Here is a 20,181-nt window from a genome sequence, read left to right on the forward strand (position 1 = left end):
TGATTTATTGTGATAACACCAAAAATGTTCGACTTGGCAGTCTCCGGTTTACATTTTTACAAAGGGGATTTTTTTCCCTCTGCTGTTTGTTTTGGTCGTAGGCTAATAGCAAGGCTTCTGACTGGGTTTTTTTTTTTTTTTTTTAAATTTCCAGCTACTGAGAACATTTATGTATTCAAGTATTTTTCTAACAGCACTGCTTTTTATCAAAGAAATTATTCTTTTCATGAGCCATTGTATGAATTTAATATTTTTATTTTTTTATTTTTTTTGGCAAGCTTTCCCAATATTTTTACGTTCTGTTTTTAACCATCAATGAAAAATCAAATACTGTAAATCTCAAAGATCAAACAAGAATATGCTTTCTGCTGTCACACTTGTTTGATTTGATGTTAGAACAGAAATAGTTCTATGATGCTAAAGACATTTATGTGAAAACCTCTCTGAAGACCTGAAATATGAATGTTATAAATGTTGGCTCTATTTCATTTTTAAGCTGAAATTCATGCAAGCCTGAGGTTTAAATCTGCACATTTACAGCCATGCTAATATTTCATATATTCTTGAGGAGTATTAAAAGAAAGACTGCGAGGTCCTGAAAATAAGTATTCTTGTTACTCAAGAAGGGATGAAACTGAGATTTGTACAAAGAGGTAGGTCTAGACTGTGAAAACTAGACTGAGTTGGTGTAATCTAATTGACACAAGCATGCACTATTAATATACTGTATATATATATATATAGTTGCCATACTTTCACAGTTATTTTTTTACAATAGTAGTTATAAAATGTAACACAATTTAATAACAACTGTATACACTTCACAGTGAACAGGGTTGGGAAATGTAGCAGTTAGATGTGTAAATGTGTGTCTGCATTACAGTAATCTCTTGTATAGATTAAATTATTCTAAATTCAGTCATGAAATCTACATGGACCAAGCTGATAAGTACTTTGACATTTAATCTCTTAAAGCAACCGGCTCACATAGTGCTCAAATACTGCAGCTTGCAGGTCCTTTGACATGTAATCTGTTAGCCAATCAACTTGTGTACTATCTATTTCAGTGGCATGTGGTGGATTTTTAAAATGAGGCAAAGTGTCATTTTAGGGCTCTTTTGTTTTGTTTTATAGTCCAGTGTAAATTCATATTTCAGTTCCATTTAACGTTTACATAGTTTTCAGGTAAAACCCATAAAGAAATATGATACATCACAATATATGTAAAAAAAACATGTACCTGTATGTTCATGTATAGTTTTCACTGATATAAATAGCTTCAGATGGTGTCACTACAGCTCTAGAAGAGTTTCTCTGACCAATCAGGTTGTGCTTTCCTGGTGAATATAACAGAATCGTCCAATCAGTTATCGCTTTACTCATGAATATAAATGACTCTTTCCTTGCCATCCTATGTTTCAAAAACTTGCCAGTGGGTGTGGAGCAGGGGCATTGCAAGCGGGAGGCTTTGGGGGCTTAAGCCCCTGATGTATTATTCCTAGCCTAGTCTTTTTTGAAGATTCACACGTTTCATTTCACAAATAAAATATGTTTAATGACTTTGACTTTGTTCACACAGTAGTTTGTCTGTAAAAACAATGGGTGCTGGCTGAGGAAGATTACTGTTGGCGTGTTCATTCAAGTGGTTTTAAAGCCCTCACATTTATAGCCAGCTGTTGAATACTACCTGTAGGTTTCAACAAACCATCATTGTTTCAAGATAAGGATAATATGCATGCAAAAACAGGTACTTTCCATCTTTCAGTGATATTGAGATCTTATGTCTAACTTTTATGCTTAATATTTGTTCTCAGTTTACAATGTAAACTGATACGTTTATAGTTTGAACTTAGGCATTATTTGGGAGAAATTAAGTAGCCTCACGTTATTCAATGCAATACGTTATAATTGTATTTATAAATGCACATGCATTGTAACAGAACTACGTTCTTGTACATTTTAAATATCCAGAGAGCAGAAATATAATAATATTTAAAATATTAATATATATATAATATTTAAATAATATATAAAAATATTATAAATTATATTTTCAGATGTAAAGACATACAGAAAATAACTAAATTTTTCAGAAAACAGACAGACACTTCCGGTCAGGAGGAGATAGGGAGCTCAAGAGGTATGAAATGACCCATGACCAGTAAATGAGAAGTAGATTTATTTAAGAAAACAGTTTCTTTTAAAGGGATTTCTTTTATATTTCAGGATTTTTTTGTGTGTGTGAACAGTTTTGTTGTGTTATGACAGAACATGATCAAGTCTGCACTGATTTCACAGAAAAGTTCTAAATGCAATATTTTAGTGCAACAGATTACTAATAAATCTAATTTTGATGAAGCATTTTTTTTTTTTTTTTTTACAGTGTGGGGTTCCATGAAAAGCATGCTATTTTCATACACTTTTCTTGGTTCACTCATTCTCTTTACACATTATAAATATATATATATATTATATATAAACAATGAATGCACATTTTTCTAAAGTCTTCAAAATGTGTTGTACATTGTTGAATTAATATTCAGTGGGTTTTCATTCAGCTAGTTAACGGTACTGCTGGATCACACGTGAAGCTACCACTAAGTTCCTGAAGCTCTGCCTCTTTCACTCATGTGCCTGGCCAAACATGAGAGTATGTCAACAGGCCTGATGAAATAAGTCTACTTGGTTTCGAAGATTGGTTCTGTTTATACTGGCTTTCCATCTATCGTGCGAATGGTCCATTATGAAATAGCTGAAGAGACTAGGGTATGTTCCAGGAATACTGTAAGACCAAAGTGAAGAGAAATATGATCTGATATAATGATTTTATTAGCCAAATGTTCTGTTGCCCTGAACTCTCTGTGACATTTCCAAAGCCTAACACTGATTTGTGTCATGTCACTCATTCTACTTCTAAGCATTAAGGTGCTTAGTATTTGCTTAAAATATATTTCTATATACTGTATATTCAATATTTCTCTGCAAAGATACAGTACTTCATGATCTTCAAGATCATTACTTCAAGGTACTTCATACTTCAAGATTATCATAGACAAATGGCTGTTGAATTTAATGCTGTTTCTTATTCACAATAAACGTAATGTAAATGCAGGGCCATGATCAGATTGGGGTGGACCTGGCAACCCCTAGATTTGGATTAGTCACCCCAGGTGCCACCCCAAATTCTAAACTATGATTGGTCATTTCCCAATTCGGAGGCAGTCCTTCAATAAAACCAGATAGAACCTCATTGGTTTGAATCAGAGCAGGAAAAATGACAGAGTGGACTTGGTGGAAACACTGTATACAGTCCGAATTTAAAAATGGCTTGTACACACACTGTAGATCATGCTGCATTTCACATCTGCGAGACCGTGACAGTGAAGCGCACCTGTAAAGCAGGCTTGATGAAATCAGATGAGGGACCATTTCACTATGTGTATGTAACAGGGTTCAGTGGAAAGGAGGAGGCTGGAACCGGACGAGGCATCAAAGTAATGTTTTTAATAAACTTATACACAAAGACACACAAACATAAACACAGGGCAGCTGCCTGTAGCTCTCTCTCTCCCGAACTGCCGCATCTCGTTGCACTTATCCCTCTCCTCGGCTGATTAGCCCGATTGGGGGCCAGGCATGCATAGTCATGGCCCGGCCCGGCCCTCCTCCTTGTCACACTCCTACCTCCTTTGCCTCAGGCTGGGGAATCCACTACCCTTCCGGCCCCGCCTGCCGGCAGGCCTTTCCCACCTTCCATGACCTGGGAGGGAGACAAGGGGAGGGAAAAACAAAACAACAAAGAGGAGAGGGAAAGGCCAACGCGGAGCGACAGTGAGAGAGAGAGAGGAGAGAGAGGAAAATCTTACTCGCCGTTTCCCAGACACGCCGTCGCCTGGTCCTCGATCACTCCTCCACCCTCTGGTGGACAACAGCCGCTCCACCCCGGGTGGACTGGAGCCAATCCTCCGACCCCTGGTGGACAGAACGCCCCTCCTTGTTTCGGCAGCCAGTAGGGAACTCCTCCGCCCCTGGCAGCGGCTCTACCGCTCCAGGCGGTCGGCAGCGAGTCCCTCCTCCCCTCGTGGACTGCAGCCGTACTTCCGACCCCGCCACGTTTTGGCGGCCGGTAGGGAACTCCTCCGCCCCTGGCAGCGGCCCCACTGCTCCAGGCGGCTGGCAGTGAGCCCCTTCTCCCCTCACGGATGGCAGCCATTCCTCTGCGTCCAGGCGGCCGGTAGCAACTCCTCCATCCCTCGGCGGATGGCCGCGGCTGCTCCTTTGGGGTGGATGGTAGTGCCGAAGACTCTACGACGGCGCATCCCTCCTCCTTCCCGGGCTTCGGCACCAATGTAACAGGGTTCAATGGAAAGGAGGAGGCGGGAAACGGATGAAGCATCAAAGTAATGTTTTTAATAAACTCATACACAAAGACACACAAACGTAAACACACACAGGGCAGCTGACTCCCGAACTGCTGCATCTCGTTGCACTAATCCCTCTCCTCGGCTGATTAGCCCGATTGGGGGCCAGGTGTGCATAGTCACAGCCCGGCCCCACCCTCCTCCTTGTCCTTGTCACAGTGTATAACATCGGTGTGCATCATCAGTAGTTTGTCAAACATGCAGGTATATCTCATTTACTTACAGCTATCTGCCTCAAACAATGTTTTTAATATCTTTAAAACATACGATGACACAAAGCTTGTAAACTCTGGAAGGTTCTTTATCATAATTATGTTTTAGCATTAACAAAATTAATAGGCCTATCCATTTTTGAATTTGCTAAAATAATTATAAAAAAATAAATAAAAATTCATTTAGCCTATGTTTATTTCCTTTCATAATGCATTCAGTCTTGATTCATCTAGCCTAGTACTGTCAGGATCCTGCAGTACTGCAATTCCCTATATGCATGTTACGCAGTCTGTGTAGGGCACCAACTCACAATGGGGGCACCATCTTACCACAGGTGTACACGGCTCACCTCACGACTCACAGGATCTCGACACCCATGTTGTGCCTGGTTATATGTGAGCACATGGCTTTTGTGACGTGTCAGTCTGTCTTGAGTGCTAACCACGCCCCCACTTTGGCATATTAGTAGTTTATCTGTTTCACCTGCCTCCTTCGTTAACCTCCTTATTCCTCCCATATTCCCCTGTTCTTTTAAGTTTGAAAAGAAAAACAACATTTAATTATGTGGGAGCAGGGGCGTGGTCGAGCATTGATCTCTGGAGAGTGAAGCCGGGAGAGGTGAGTGGAAAGGATTTACACCTGTGCGGGAATTGACTAACAGCTGATTTGCATTGCAGTGAGCAGCGGAGGGGATAAAGGAGTGGCGTCAGCAGCAGACTGGGAAAGAGAGCTGACTTGATCACTGATGTGTGTGAAGATTGAGTTTGAGTGTGATTTACTTTGAGTGTGAAAACAATAAAACTTATTTTGGAATTGACATCACCGTCCCCCGCTTCCTCTGTCTACTGGTGAACTGGGAACTTGTTACAAATTGAATAATCAAATTACCTTTGGCAGTCCAAATATATGGCTATATTGAGTTAACAAAAATGAAATCCATGCACATTCTTTATGTGTCGGCCTATAATAAGATTAAGCAATACATTATCTTTTGTGATAAATACATGACCTTTTGTGTATTATTAAAACATTTCTTGCTGTTGCATTTCTTGCTTTTTCCTGGACATGTCCTCTTTTTCGACCTTAAAAAAGCGTCCGGCCGGGATTTCTAAATTTGCGAAAATGTCCGGGATTCGGCTTTAGTTGCTTTATGATGTGCATCTGGTCTAATACGTCATTGTGTGTGCACGCATATTTGCATTGCTTTAACCCCTCTTTGTAAGTCTTGTTTATTATAAAATTATAAGAGGCTTGCAGCAACAATTGGCCAAATTCCTACCTGTCAATCTCTCCGCGAACGCACGAAGTGCTGTTGTGTGCGGCATTCAAACAGTTGCTTGACAGTAGTGATGGGAAGATCGGATTTTACTGACTTGAATCTTTGAGTCACGTTCAGCAAAATGAACAAATCTTAATTCAAGACATTTAGTTCATTTCGTTCATTTGAGCAGAATTAAATTAAAATGTTACATTTTCAATAGCCAAATCCCCCCCAACACGTCTATTTACGCAAACTTTGATTATAGTCCCAATAAGGAAAAATTGATAATGCAGCCAAGGACAAATTATGAGAAACAGAAAGTTCACCTCTGGAATCTTCTTGCCCGAGTCGTTCATTCTTTTGTCACTGCATAGCGTATACGACTGTCACATGACAAAAGAACGACTCGGACCAAAAGACGCGTAAACTAATCATTTCTGTTTCCTGTACAGCACCTATGCAGTTTTCACATAACAAATGAACGGAGGTTGCGTAATGCACATGCGCAGCCAACATAAAATTAACGAATCACTCTCTGAGACTACTCGTTCTTCTGAGTCACATAAAAGATTCGTTCAAAATGAACGAATCTTTCATGAACGACCCATCACTACTTGACAGTAGCAGCAAATGACAGCTGAGTGGAAACAATGCCCAAACGAAAGTGCAAATTTACAGAAGATTTGCACAAAAAATTCCCATGCTTTCGTCCAGTTCGAGATCCGTGGGAAGCAGAATGTATGACATGTAAAGCTGGCACTTATGTGTTAGTTGCTAATAAAGGTGCAAGTGATTTAGAAGCACACATTAGCTCTGCGAAGAATGAAGGGTCAGCAAAGGGTGAAAGTTCATCAGGTAAATTAATGGACTGCTTTTTGCAACCAGGTAAAATTGTTATCACATTGCTTCATTTTCCATGGCCATTCAAAATAATAGTAATAGTAAATGAAGGTACACTCATGGCATCAAATATTTTATTTAAGTATATGGACATTCAAAAGAATGTTGGACATTTTTATTTATTTATATATATTTGTGTCATGCTAATAGAGTCTTTTTCACTGTATAAAATTTTGCATTCATAGTAACACTGTTTTGAACCCGATTGGTGCCATTATCACAGCTTTAGAGAGGCCGATTTAAACAAGAAAAAACTAAATATTTTGCTAGTGCTCTTGGGAGCTGATTTCCAACCCTACTGGGATTGAGAGTTAATTTCTGGTGTTGTTTCTTTGTAAAAAGTTCTGTCTATCATTCTCTGTTTGCCACTAAAGGTTAATCTCAACCCACCCTTTCCCATCCCTCATTTTTTCACATTCAGTAGTTCAAGAGAGGCTTTTGTCATGAAGGATTCTTGCAGATTTGCATTTTTCCATTTCAAAAAGCCCATGGCGTCATCATGACCACACAGATTCTTGAAAACAGAATGTTAACGTTAGCGCACTCTTCGAATTGGTGGGGTCAGCGTTGTTGGAGGATGATTGGCTGCGTTTCAGATTGAGGGAGACAAGACAGTGTTGAAGAGTGGTTTGTGTGCATAACACCAGGGCTGGGAGAGTTATATTGCATAGTGAGCATGTTGAATAATGCAGAACCTGGCAGCTGGCAGGCTTCTAATTAACAAGCACATTTCTAGTGAATTCCAAAATCACCATGCCTTACTTGTTACAACAAACAGAGTTTACAACAAGCAACAATGCAAAATATTTTATTTTATTTTATTTTATTTTATTAGTTTTGATGACTACATTGTGCGCTCAGGCTAGCATTAATGAAACAGCTTCTGCTACAAAATATACGCTTTGCTTGGTAAGGTACAGTTAGCACTTAGAATATTGTTGCTAAGCTTATTTTATGAGTGCAATTGACAAGAGCAATTACAGGGTGCTTAATAAGCCCTAAGTCTGTATAGCACAGCTCACATTCAATAATTTTTTTATTCAATAATTATAATTTGGAAACACTCACTGTGAAAACTGATTTAATGTATGATTGTTTGGCAATAAAAATGTGTACACAATGGGGCTCTGGTGCTGTTTTACATATATTCCCTCGGGGTTAGCAATTTGCAGTCTACGGGGAGTACTGGACACTCAAAGTCAAGCCACAATCAAATGTTCTTTGGTAAGTTAATTAACTGCAATGTGAATCGTTGAAATGTATGTCCAAGATCTTGAAAAGGTTGCACAAAAATAAATAAATAAACAGAGATGAGCTCCTGAACACATGATGGATACAGTTAAATTCAATTGGACATTGCTTGTGCAAATCCTTCAGATGGGATAATGGCGGTGTGTTAAGAACTAAAAAGCAGAAGGGTGGTGTCCTCTCTGCCCTCTAAACATGACTGTCATGATCTCATAGTGTAAACAAGCAAATGAGTAATCCCATTATAGTTTTAATAGAATTTATTTGATAATAAGGACTTGCTTGATTATGTTTGGTACAATGGAGGAAAGGGTTACTATACAGGCAGCAGGTTATTATGATGTAAGCATCGATTGTGAATGAACTCTTTTTAGTAACGGTATGATTACCAGACACTTTGAAACCCTCTTTCCTTTTGAGTTCAACACATACATGCATACTTTTGATGTTTGAATCCTGGTTGAAAAAAGGACTCCTGGTTATGATGGAATAACCTCTGACACTTTAGGTGTATTTTTGGCAAATTGGCTCAAGGCAAATTCCTTTGGTCTGGATTCAAAGGCATTCTTTACAAGTCAAACACAAACTGTTGTGAAGCACTGACAGATTTTGCTCCCATTATGGAATCAATACATTGATTTTAATCATTTTTGTCTTGAATACCAACCTTGAAAGTCTACTTTGAAAAGTCAGAAAAAGTAAACTTTACAAGCTCTACATACCAGGTTCTTATGATTCTGAACATGGAATAGTACCAAAGGATTTTCCCCCTCTTAAATGAGGAGAAATGAAGTAGTGGGCTCGCTGGTTGGCAGATGTTATACACAAATCCTAAAATAATTTATTTTATGAAATATAATAATCACCACTATAAAAACCAGAAATATTGTTTTTGACATTTTTTCACTAATCCAATTCCCTTCAGTTTTATAGAGGTAAATAAAAGGTTAAGGAAATTTGGAGGGAACTGTACTTAGCAAAACTGGAAACAAATGCGAACTTCAAAAAGTAACAGGATATTATATCACAAAGTGATGTGAGTTGCCAGTCATTTGATTTATTAAAGTGTTTTTCTCTATTAAAGTGGTCTCTTTTTAGAGGCATCATATTAGAACAAAGAGTCACAGAAACAGTAATAAATTAATTAGAAAAGAAAATCACCAAAGGTTTTCTAGACAATTTTTTGAGAATGGGTAGCATTCCAGAGGAGTGCTATTTATAGTATTTGGAGTTGTAGTAGTCTTTCTCTGAATGGTAATAAAGATGTTAACCAGTGTACTACTTGAGAAAATAATTCCTACTCGACACATAGATCATTTTCATTGTTTTGCATCAGAAAAATTATAAAAGGAATGATGAAAATGTCCTCTTTGGAACAGCATGAAAAAAAATTGCTTGTAAAACACCCCCAATGCTATAGTTCAGTGTTTTGCCTTTGATTTAGGAAGGTTCCTAAAAACATTGTGCAGTAGACTTGGAAACATCATAGTGACCACACTTAAGGCCATGAGGAAACATCTTGGTTACTGTCATAACCTCCGTTCCCTGATGGAGGGAACAAGATGTTGTGTCGATGTAGTGACACTAGGGGTCGCCCTTGGGAGCCCCAAACACCTCTGATCTTTGAGAAAAGGCCAATGGGAATTGGCGAGTGGAATTTGCATGCCAATCCCCTGGACATATGTGTATAAAAGGAGCTGGCTTGCAACCACTCATTCAGGTTTTGTGCTGAGGAGCCGAGACAAGGTCCCGACCATTTCAGCGTGTAGTTCAGTGTTGTGGCAGGAGGGACACAACATCTCGTTCCCTCCATCAGGGCATTCCCCTTCTGTCACTCACTCGACGTTGTGTCGATGTAGTGACACTAAGGGTCCCAATACAAAATGTCACAGAGGGACAGAGGGACCTCTGCCCAAGGAAGACACAGTTTACCAACAGGGAAACTTTTTTGCAGAAGATACATCACACGGGGTTACCTATGAGCAACCAGCACATGTGGAGCACCTACCCCAATACAGGGCCTAGTTAGCACACGTACTGGGCCGGCAGCTAGTTTCTCCGTAAACTTGCCTGCCACAGGGCTAAGGAGGAAGGACATCCAGGGTCCACGACTTCATGAACACGACTGGGGGTAAAAAACGCACATCTTCACCTCAGGGGAGGGGAAAGGCGCTATAAGCAAGTGGTACACCCGGCCAGCTGTCCCAGAACTTACCTGTTCGTACCTGACAACACACGGGACAAGACCGGCTCAACCCGGAGATTATAGAATCTCGCAAAGGTGTTGGTGTTGCCCAGCCCACTGCTCTGCAGATGTCTGCTAAAGAGGCAGCATTGGTCAGAGCCCAGGAGGCCGCCACACTCCTAATAGAGTGGGATCGTAGCCCCAAGGAGGGTGGCACATCCTGGGCATGATATGCCATAGCAATGGTGTCAATGACCCAGTGGGCGGTCCTCTTTTGGAGACAGTGCTCCCTTTCTGCTGTCCACCAAAGCAGACAAAGAGCTGCTCAGAGCTCCTAAAGCTCTGCGTGCGATCCAAATAGATGCGCAAAGCACGCACCAGACACAGCAACGCCAAGGCTGGGTCTGCCTCCTCCTGGGGCAGCGTTTGCAGGTTCACCACCTGATCCCTAAACAGGGTCATGAGAACCTTGGGCTCATAGCCCGGTCGTGGTCTCAGAATCACATGAGAGTAACCCGGACCGAACTCCAGGCACGTTTCGCTGACAGAGAACACCTGCAGGTCCCCTACCCTCTTGATGGAAGTGAGTGCAGTCAGGTGGGCAGTCTTCAAAGAGAGTGCCTTTAGCTCCACTGACTCCAGGGACTCAAATGGAGCTCCCTGTAGGCCCCGAAGGACCACAGAGAGGTCCCACAAGGAGATGAGATGCGATCTGGGGGGGTTTAACCTCCTATCGCCTCTCAGGAACCTGACGGTCAAGTCGTGCTTCCCTAAATACTTACCGTCTACTGTATCATGATGTGCCGATATAGTGGCTACATACACCTTCAAGGTGGAGGGGGACAGCCACCCCTCCAGCCTCTCCTGCAGGAAGGAAAGCACTGGTCCGACTGCGCATCTCTGGGGGTCTTCGCATCGGGAAGAACACCACTTAGCGAACAGACGCCACTTCACGGCATACAGGCGTCTTGTAGAGGGAGCCCTGGTCTGAGTGATCGTGTCTACCACTGCAGGTGGTAGGCCACTTAGGTCTTGGAGACATGGAGGTTCCAGAGGTCTGGTCGCGGGTACCAGATGGTGCCCCATCCCTGAGAAAGAAGGTCCTTCCTCGCCAGGGGGGGTGGGGGGGGTCTGTCGTGAGGAGCATGAGGTCCAAGAACCAAGTTTGGGTGGGCCAGTAAGGTGCTACTAGGACGATCTGCTCCTTGTCATCCCTGACCTTGCACAGGGTCTGTGCAAGTAGGCTCACTGGGGGGAATGTATACTTGTGTAGCCCTGGGGGCCAGCTGTGTGCCAGCACGTCTGTGCCGAGGGGAGCCTCGGTCAGGGCATACCAGAGCGGGCAGTGTGAGGATTCCCAGGAAGCGAACAGGTCCACCTGTGCTTGACCGAATCGATTCCAAATCAGCTGGACCACATGGGGGTGGAGTCTCCACTCTCCCATGAGTGTGACCTGCCACGACAGCATGTTCGCTGTGCTGTTGAGGTTGCCTGGGACGTGAGTGGCTCACAACGACTTGAGTCACTGCTGACTCCAGAAGAGGAGACGGCGGGTGAGTTGCGACATGTGACCAGAGCACACACCGCCTTGGTGGGTGTTGTCCGTCCGGACCAACACGTGCTTGCCCTGGATCAACGGTAAAAGCCTCCACAGGGCGAGCAATACTGCCAGCAACTCGAGGCAGTTGATGTGCCAACGCAGTCGCGGACCAGTCCAAGGACCGGCGGCTGTGCCCCAGCCATGCTTGGAGGCATCTGTCGTAACCATGACATGCCTGGAGACCTGCTCTAGGGGAACCCCTGCCCATAGAAACGGCAGGTCAGTCCAAGGTCTAAATGGATGGCAGCAGACCGGCGTGACGAGCACGCGGCGTGCGCCGTGGCGCCATGCCTATCTCGGGATTCGAGTCTGAAGCCAGTGCTGAAGTGGTCTAATATGCATTAACCCGAGCGGTGTGACTGCTGCTGAGGATGCCATATGCCCCAGGAGCCTCTGAAATAATTTCAGTGGGACCGACGTTTTCCGCCTGAACGCTCTCAGACAGTTCAGAACCGACTGTGCGTGCTCGCTCGTGAGGCATGCCATCGAGACTGAGTCTAATTCCATGCCGAGAAAAGAAATGCTCTGAACCGGGGAGAGCTTGCTCTTTTCCCAGTTGACCTGAAGCCCCAACTGGCTGAGGTGCCTGAGCACCAGGTCCCTGTGCACACACAAAAAGTCCCGCGAGTGAGCTAGAATCAGCCAGTCGTCGAGATAGTTGAGGAAACGAACACCCACTTCCCTTAACGGGGCAAGGGCTGCCTCTGAGACCTTCGTGAAGGCGCGAGGTGACAGGGACAGACCGAAGGGGAGGATCTTGTACCGGTACGCCCGGCCTGCGAAAGCAAACCGCAGGAAGGGTCTGTGTCGAGGTAGAACCGAGACGTGGAAGTACGCGTCCTTCAGGTCTACCGCCACGAACCAATCTTGATGCCGGACGCTCACCAAAATGTGTTTTTGCGGGAGTCTGTGCAAGGCCCGGTTCAGAACTCGCAGGTCCAAGATTGGCCGCAACCCACCGCCTTTTCTGGGTATGATGAAGTAGGGGCTGTAAAACCCCTTCCTCATCTCGGCTGGAGGAACAGGCTCTATCGCGTCCTTCAATAGAAGGGACGCGATATCCGCGTGCAAGGCAGCAGTGTTCTCGCCTTTCACCGAAGTGAAGCGGATGCCGTTGTACTTGGGCGGGCGCCTGGTGAACTGAATCGCATAGGAAGGAGTGGTGCTCTTACCAGCTCTTGCGTAGCAGGTCTCTGACTTCCTGGGCTGCCCATCTCAGGGGCGCTTCAAAGCCTTCCTTGGGTTCTTGGCGGCCGGCCGTGAGATGGGTGGTGTCTGCTTCCACGCCGGGGCTGGCCTGCTGGGAAGCACCCAAACACGTGAGACAGCGATCGTGGCCGTCAGAAGCAGAGAGATAGCGACTGCAACCAGGAATAATACGCAAATGAAAAGGCATCTTGAAAAAGATGCTTTCGTAAGTGCCACTCTTTTAGTAGAAAATATACTCTTTATGAGGAAAGAATATACTCTTTTAACTGCTGAAGCGCCCAGGGGCATTCTCTGCACAACGCTGGTGCAAGAGGGGGAGAAACCGCTGTAATGCGCTGTAAATCCAACAGCTTCACTCTATATAGAGGTGAATGGATCGGCAGAGTAATTCAGCTCACTGAACACAACCGCTTGGCTCCGAAGAAAAAATCTGAATGAGTGGTTGCAAGCCATCTCCTTTTATACCTGTATGTCCAGGGGAGTGGCATGCAAATTCCACTCGCCAATTCCCATTGGCCTTTTCTCAAAGATCAGAGGTGTTTGGGGCTCCCAAGGGCGACCCCTAGTGTCACTACATCGACACAACGTTGAGTGAGTGACAGAAGGGGAACAGCCTATAACAAATTATCAGGTGTGATACATTAAACTCATCATCTCCACTCCACTCTTTTTTTTTTTTTTTTTTTTTTTATGTTTTTAAACAATATGTTATATTTTTAAATATTAAAAACAGATTTCCTGTGTAAGGCAAAGAAGTGGGTTGAATGCGAGAAGTCATGTTTGTGTGTAGAAATGCAACATGGAAATGGCATACAGTATATTCACACAATCTTCCTCCCAGCTGATTGGAAACCACCAGAATGTTGTTTATGAATGTTTCCTCAGCTGCTGAGATAAATAAAAATGGCAAATTTTAAAGTCTGTACATGTAATGGGGGCTTTACCACTTTAATTGGCTGCCTTCGTAAATGAGAACGTCATACTGATGCAAAATATTATTTAGCATCCTGTTTTGCTGGAAACAAAAGAGTTGTGGGTGCATCTGAAGCATGGGTAAAATGAAGTGGTAAAACCAAATACCACTGGGGATAACAATGCAATTTTCCACAACAAAGGGATGCATTGTTCTGGCTGGATTCCTGGATTGAGGAGAAGATGACCCAAAGGAGTAGATGCTTGAAGAGAACAGCTCAGACTCCCACACTGCTGCTTCAAAGAAAAGGGCATTTTGCACTTCCTGTAAGCTGACCTTTAATGCTTCCTCTTGCTGCAATGAAAGGAAAGGCTGTCTGTGTTGAGTTTGGTTCCCAGGCATCATAATGTAAGACTGATGCCTGTACATTTGAAATGCAGCCAGAAAACAACTGAGTGGCTGCAAGACACACACTTGTCTTCCATCCCTAAAGGTTATGTGAGGACTAATCCGAGCTCATCTTTCCTGTTGTCGTTCAACACCCTCTGCCCATTCTGTCTGTCTTCAGCCTTTCTAAACTTTAGCCACAAATGCTTAATTTTAATGTCTAAATCCGCATCCCTTGCATTCCTCAGCTTGCACAGACCTTGGTGACTGTATATAGCCATGATTTCTCAGCAGTTTTCCTCTCCTTCTCATATTTTTTCTCTTCATGTTCTCTGTTGCTTACTGTCAGGCTCTGTGGTAGGTACAGCTAATAGCCTGTTTGAAGATCAGGCTGTGTTATGTGGATGAGAACTAGGGAGACCTGTAGCAAGAACCTTTATTGTCATGGTGGCAAACCCAGGGATCTGGGCTCATAGCATAAGCTGTGAGCCAGACCCTTCTCTAAGAAACACTCTGTAGGTTATCACATGTTAGTACCACCCTGCTGCTTGCAGAATGTATGAAGAGTGCAAACAATCATGCACACTGCTCCATTAAAACAATCTAAGTTGTGGTTAGCATTCTCAAGAATGTGGAAGGTTGAGAGGGCATGGTAAGGCCACCCGGTATTGTATTGATGGCTTTTGCTCTGGATTGGATTGTCACCAATAGTTATTAAATGAAACAATAATAAACACGTAATAGCCAGAAAAGGCGTTACATTTTAAATATTATATTTGATTTAACTTTTTGAAAGTTTTAACATATATTTCAATATTCAGCAAGAAGGTTTCAGACAAAACAAATATGCTAAAGCTCAGCCATTATCAAAGTAAGCTCAAGAAAAACAAAAGTGACTCAACACATCAAAAATTTTGTGATTGCTCAGCTTGTAAAATTATATAGCTTTTTCCATTTCCCTGTTCAAAATTCCACCTTGTTTATTCTGTTGATAATTAAGTGTAAAATGAGATAATACATATGTATATTCTTGCAAAAAGTGCTTTAAGAGGCCACTTAGCAAGACTATTATGCAGTTAGCTGCCATAAAGGTAGAGAATAAACATGCAACAAATGCAAATCCAAAGATGGATAATTAATGAGAACTTGTGTCCAAAATCATCCATTTCTCAAAGCACCCATGATGTTCCCATGGTTTTGGGGTTATTAATCTATTAATTCTGTCTGCACAGTATTGGTCTACTGAAATGAGATAGCGGCTGGGGGCAATCTTGCAATTCTCTAAAAGAGTTGGCAAAGTCAGAGCAGTCAATGCAGATGTGGTTTTATAGGAAAGGCTTTTTGATGTTGACTGTCTGGATTTTCCATGTTCTCACTCAAGAAACATTACAAGTAAGTTCACACTGTTGACCCCAATGATCTTTTTCCATGTGGAGAACAAATCTCGCTTCTTTGCCTCATACATAATAAAACAAAGGTCAAAAAACAAAAACAAATTGGCAAAGCACTTTTACTTAATGGAATAGTTCACACCAACATGTAAATTCTGTCATCATTTACTCACCCTTGTGTTGTTCCAAACTAGTATGACTTTCTTTGTCACGTGGAACACAAAATGAGATGTTTTAGTTTTACTTATTTAATCAGTTTAGTTTGAAAATGGCAGTTCATCCTTTTAAAACCATCGCTTTAAGTCATACAGGTTTGGAATGACATGAGGGTAAGAAAATTATGACAGCATGTTTGATTTTGGTTGAACTATTCCTTTAAAGGGGTCATGAACTGCCTTTTTTATTTTGTACTGTTCTCTGAGGTCCACTTATAATGTTATCAAGAAAAAACATCATAATTTAGAAGTAATAGGCTATTTTCTGTCCTGTTTTGATCCCCCTCATCATAACACACCGTTTGAATAGGCGTGGCAGATTGTAGACTCGGAAGTAAACGCCCACTGGTATGATTGGCTAACAGTTTTGCATATTTAAAAAACCTTTGCTTCTATGATTAGGTCCCAAAGTTCCAAAGGACAGCTGTGTGCCCACCGATGTAAACTTCTGCATGTATGTTTGACAGCCTACATCCTTCATAGATGGATGCTGCTGTGATTAAGGTTAAAAATGCATAAATACTCAGTGCATATCAAACGATCTGTAATAACAGACAAAGCAATAGTGACCACGTGATAAAAACAGTTACTCACACTTGTATGGCGCGACATTACTGTCGGATCCAATATAGTCGGCACAGCATCGTTTTTTAGTTTCAATCTTTCTGAAAATCCTGCATCAAATTGTGCCTTGTTTGTAAACGAATCCGCGGTAAAATGAAGTGAAAGAAGGACCAAGTTCTTACTGACGCGGTCTGGAACTTCACTAAAAATAAAGTTCATCCACTCTTTCCTAATGTTGTGATCAGAAGGAAGGCAATGCAAAGACTGTGTTTTTCCACAACCTGGCAATGCACAGCATCTTGTTGTCTTCAGAGCCATCTTTATCATTTGGTTTCTGCATAGATCTGCGTTTGCCTCTCTCGTTATTTACCTACTACATGCATGAATCGGTGCACGGGGCTAAACAGGCAGTGATGTAGAAGCAGGCATTGATCTTCTTCTGCGGAGGCGGTGTTTAGCCACACTATTACTTAATAAAGTGGCACATTCCACATCCTGTCATTTTGGCAGATTGGCTTCCATATAAGCTGATTTTAGACTAATGAGAAAGTTTTGAGTTCTGAAACTTACAGGATGTTTTTATAGTACAATGACTTCTTATATGTCAAAAGATCAAGGAAATTTTGATTTCTCAGTTCATGACCCCTTTAAAGGACTGTTATAAATATGGTTGATTTTCATATATTATTGTTATTAGCATCAATTTAAGAAACATTTCCTGGTTGCATCAGGGGTCTAATTTATAGGAACTCCTCAGCTGGTGACACTTGATATTTCCCCCTTAAAAATTAGAGAAAAGCAGGTGGTGACAAGGGTCTGGCTCCTGCCTCCCAACCATGCAGAATACGGACAGCGGTCAGGGAGCACAGGAAGTTCACCAAGAGTGAAATACCACACGCAAGCCAAGCTTGACATTCATGCGCCTGTTATCTACACTGTGCAAAGTGTAGAAACATAGAAAGAAAAGGAGAGAAACATCAAGAGAAGGTAGCAATTAAGGAAAACTTGAAGAATGTTGAAACAAAGTTACAGTCAACATTTTGCTGACTTCACAAGTTTGTGCATATAGGTCACTGAACAGAAAACATATTTGAATAATGTTTTTCTTTTTAAATAAAACGTATTTGTCACGTAAGGTTGACATAAATGTAATGCTACTTTCTTTACATAAAACTGTGGGACAATTTAATACCCGTACGAGACTGGGTAAATTTTGACATATTGAAAAATACAGTTTGAGGTTTTTTTATGTAAAAAAAGTATGTTTTTTCCCCTAGTAGAAACAAAACATGTCCTACTCCTGTTCACTGAAGTCTGACGTGCCAATGAGCCAGTTTAAAGCAATTGTACAGTACATCAACTGCAGGGTTGGGGCCTCATTTATGAAATCCATGTATGATCTAGTGTTATTATCATTTTGAATTTTGAATTTAGTTTTTGTTTCTATTTTATTTCAATCTGTCATTCCAAATTAGTTTTAGTTTCCGTTAGTTTTCGCAATTTGTCTGTTAGTTTTAGTTTTCTCAGTTTTAGTTTAGTTAGTTTTTATTTTTATTTTAGTTATTTTAGTTTTTGTATTTTTCATGGCTGCCAAAGCAGAAGTATTTACTGGTATAATTTAAAAATGTCTAACATCATTACCTTTCTCATGGCAGTCTTGTTGTTACCTCTATCAATTTGTATTATCATGTTTAATTTGGATTGTAAATGTTGCAAATTGTATAACATAGGGTGAATATGGGTAAAGTAACAAAGGACATTTAAACTTGATCCCCATTGTATCCATATGAATTTCCTTAGATGATTATAAATAATTTCTTAACTAATCTTTGTGAAGTAAACAAGTAAAGGAATAGTTCACCCAAAAATTTAAATTTTCTCATTATTTACTCACCCTCATGCCATCCCAGATATGTATGACTTTCTTTCGTCTGTTGAAAACAAATGAAGATTTTTAGAGAATACCTCAGCTCTGTAGTTCCATACAATACAAGTCATCATGGTACAAAACCTTGAAGCTACAAAAAGCACAGAAAGGTAACATCCTTTTTTAATGTAAATTTTGACATCAGCAGTCTCATTGGCGATCTTTCCTGTAGACTACAATAGCAAGATTTATAGTGAAAAAGGAGTTAAATTTTGGTCTGTTCTCACCCAAACCCGATTAGATTTCTTCAGAAGACATGAATTAAACAACTTAAGGATTACTTTGTTACCTTTATGTGCTTTTTAAAGCTTCAAAGCTTTGGACCCTATTGTCTCGTTTGACCATATTGTCTTGTATGGTCCTACAGAGCTGAGATATTTCTATAATATCTTTGCTTGTGTTCAGCAGAAGAAAGAAAGTCAAACACATCTGGGATGGCATGAAGGTGAGCAAATACATTTTTGGGTAAAATCCCTTTTGAGGTTTGAGGTTTTAATTTGATGATTTTTACATTGGGATGTGTGGCAGAGCTCATTTCATGACCTTTGGTGTGAAAAGCAATGGTAAAGAAAATAACAGAAATTTGAGGTGTAATGTTTGTAAATGTTACATAATGATTTATGATGTAAAAGTGTTAAAAATATTTAAAAAAAATAATTCTAAATACTTTGTAAATATTTTCTAGAGAATAATTTTTCCTCTGGGATTTGGTCAAAAGAGGGTCTTCAAAGGTTCTACTTCTCAGTATTAAGATTTTCTTCATTTTTGCTTTTGACTAAGGTAGAAGACATCTTAAGTTTTCTTCAAAGGTATAATGTCAGATTATGTGTGTTTGGATCATAATTAAAATACTTTGCCCAAAACTAAAACTAAACTAAAACTGAAATGAATCAGAGAAAAAAATCTTTTTTTTTAGTTAGTTTTGGAGTTAACTAAATATAGCCACAAGACATAAACAACATGCATGTTAACATGATTTTAGTGTGATACAGTTGTTGACTACATTTGCTGTGTAAAGTTACATCTAATTTTACAACATCTGTGTCATGAAAACAACACACTGTAAACTGCAAAACCCTAAAATGCCATTAAAACAATGATTTAAACAACTTTACAGCTCAAATAATGCATTAATTTTACAGAAGAATTCATGTAAGTGCTTTTAAAAATTGCAAGCTTCTCATTTCTATTCTCATTTCCCATACTCTTCCATTGTGCACTGGGTACTATAATATGACAATTTCTCTATATTGTAACCAGGTTACAATGAATGAGAGAATGTAAGATTAACACTGCCAGATTTACAGCGTTATAACATTTAACATTTCCTCCCTACACAGTTAAGACAGAGTTAACGAGACCCAGTTAAGAAAATCCCATGCAAAAAGAAAAGTAAGCTTATTACATTGTATTAGCAATGTTACAACAATGTAACTGACATATTGTAGTATCAAAAATAGATTTTTTTTTTTTGTAATATCACTCTCTCACAGAACAGCTGGTACTGTAAGAATGGAAGAACATGTTGCTTCTTTTGTTAAAGTAACCTTTGGCTCCATTGATCCCTGGCTAGGCACTGGAGTGAATCTAATTGGCTCTCAAGTCAAATACTCTGACCAGTGTATTGTGGCTTGGCTTTAAAAGGTTAAATCTGCACATAAGGTGGTTTAGGTCCTATGAGGCCCTAACGTTTTCTAATGTGCAAGAGGTCTTCGTTGGACTGCCTATTCATTTTGTTTTTTCTCTT

This window comes from Myxocyprinus asiaticus, chromosome 2, assembly GCF_019703515.2.
Source record: "Myxocyprinus asiaticus isolate MX2 ecotype Aquarium Trade chromosome 2, UBuf_Myxa_2, whole genome shotgun sequence".
In the NCBI taxonomy this organism is placed as follows: domain Eukaryota; kingdom Metazoa; phylum Chordata; class Actinopteri; order Cypriniformes; family Catostomidae; genus Myxocyprinus; species Myxocyprinus asiaticus.